Source organism: Propithecus coquereli, unplaced genomic scaffold (genome assembly GCF_000956105.1).
Source record: "Propithecus coquereli isolate 6110/MARCELLA unplaced genomic scaffold, Pcoq_1.0 Scaffold23, whole genome shotgun sequence".
In the NCBI taxonomy this organism is placed as follows: domain Eukaryota; kingdom Metazoa; phylum Chordata; class Mammalia; order Primates; family Indriidae; genus Propithecus; species Propithecus coquereli.
This window is the reverse complement of record NW_012147841.1, coordinates 5,811,387-5,813,758: the sequence shown is the minus strand read 5'-3', so window position 1 is coordinate 5,813,758 and position 2,372 is coordinate 5,811,387.

Below are 2,372 nucleotides of genomic sequence, written 5' to 3'. Positions count from 1 at the left end.
GGTATCATTGTTGAAAAATGTTCCCATGTTTATTAACAGTAGAAGAAAATTCAAAAGACTCAGGCTATGTTGATGTTTCCATTAATAACATATTCTAGAAATGTTTCTTAGACTTTTCTTATAAGGAATGTAGAGACATTCTTATTTGAATACCAATGTTGACCTCAGCCCAATGACACTTGTCAAACTTCGAAAATGAAGAGTGTAAAACTGCCCAGATTTCCATGGTGATTTAATTTTGCTGACCTTTTTCGTCAGTTCTTATTCTTGAGGATTTATAGTTCAAAGGAAGGTCCACAGTTTAGCCCATTACAAAGTAATATATGCTCAAATCCATGTGAACTACATCAAGCATTAATCCAGCTTTAGTGGATTTTATTGCATCCTGAAGAAACTACAGATACTTAGCTAATATTTCCTAAGTTTTGATTTGATTTTTCTTCTCCTACTTTTCCTGATGTATGGTCTACATCTCTGTATGTTTTAAATTTTTTCCAACAAAATCTATATAAATATACAAGTAAAATTAGGGTGGAATAAAGTCAATTTTCGAAATAATACAAATCAAGATAATTTCACCTGTCGTCTGCTACCTGTTAAATAACAAGTTTGATCTTCCTTTGTCTTTTCTAAGAGTATTTTTAAATTGACTCGGAATATGTTGTTATAACGATATCATCAGCAACATGTAAAATTCTTCTATTATTTTTATTTTACTCTCTCTACTTCTAGATGTTTATGTTTGTATAAGTTTAAATTAGGCCATATAATATTTGCACAAATTTAAAAAAATGTCTAGGTTTAATTCTCCAATAGTTGAAAAAGTACCGTGGATCTCAAGCTTTACACTCATAATTGTAGCATGTACATCTGCTCTGCAGACCGTAACAGCAGCAATGTAATGAAGATATTTTCTAGGTATGGAATTAGAAGGGAGGTGGCTCATTTGGGAAACATGCTTCCCTTGGGTCTGATGCTGGTTAATTTAAGGCTTATAGCTAACAGGTCTTATCACCTTCTATGACATAGAATTGGCTAGAGGCCCAGACCAAGAGCATTTAATTGGATGAATGATTATTAATTCTAAAGATAGTATAAATCAAAGGATTTAAGAAATAGGGCTGTTATGCTCATCACACTGGCATCTTTGGCAAATTTAACAGACCTTGTCCTCCCAGCACTGACAGACCGTCCCATGTTAGTCTTGTGTAGGATTTCAGTATAAGAAAAGTTTCAGGTTAACATGATCACCAGCCTCTGTGGCTCAGACTCCAGGCAAGGTCGATGTAACGTAATCTGGGAGCCACCAGATGTCGTACATACATTGTTCATTATTTGATATCTCCACCTACATGCAGTAAGCACTGGAAAGAAAAAGAAAGAGCAGCTGTTAAGAGGCTAAGAGGATTCTGTCCACAGCAGTGTTGAGTTTACTGATAAAATTTACTTCCTCCAACGTTGTACTTGTAGTTTATAAAAGAACTGCTACTTCATTCGTAGGAAGCAGCATTTAAAGTTAACATGAAACATATTAATTATTTTTATGATGGTTCAATTTTCCTGAACACATTTTTTTATTTTAATTTTCTCCTCAAGCTGACTTTGTTTTTTATTCGCTCAGTGAATGAATGCTGATTGTTTTCTCTTTAATCATCACTTGCTAGGTGCTGGAAATACAGAGCTAAATAAGACTTTTCCTGTCCTCAAGGAGCATTCAGATCAGTCAGTGAGTTAAATAGAAAAGTAAGCTAACTAATGAGCACGGCTATGGTGTGGCCCCAGGTTAGGTTCTCTAAGAGCAGGCACTAAGTTGCAGTTTGGGTGCAAGATGTTTATTAGGGCTAAATACCTGGGAAAAAATGGGGCAGAAGTAGAATTGGGCAGAGGGAAAAGTAAAACTGTGGTGCAGGTCTGCCAAAGCGCTGGCCAACACAGTGGGACTGCTAGAGCAAGTATCGCCCATCAGAGCTGTCCCATGTCAGCCTGGGTCTTTAAATCTTTGTCTTATTCAATGGCTGGATGTGGGCTACCCTAGGAAGGCATGACCTTGGGTGAAGTCAAGGTCACTCTTTGTAGCAGAGGCAGACCCTGAAGCTGACAGCTGAAGGCTGTGTGATGACCGCACTCCCTGTAAACGGTGAAGCCCGTCCTTTCTCATAGGGGGATGTTTGTGGTGCGTCTCTGTGCTGGCCATACATGCATAGAATGTTCTAAAACTCGTGAAGAAGGTACAACTCAGCCTGTGGGAGTAGGTCATAGATACATAGAGTCCACGATGAATCTTACAAACATTAATGATAATAATAGCCAAGATTTATTGAACCATTGTTATACATCAGGTGTGATATTAAATCCTTTACAAGGATTATCTC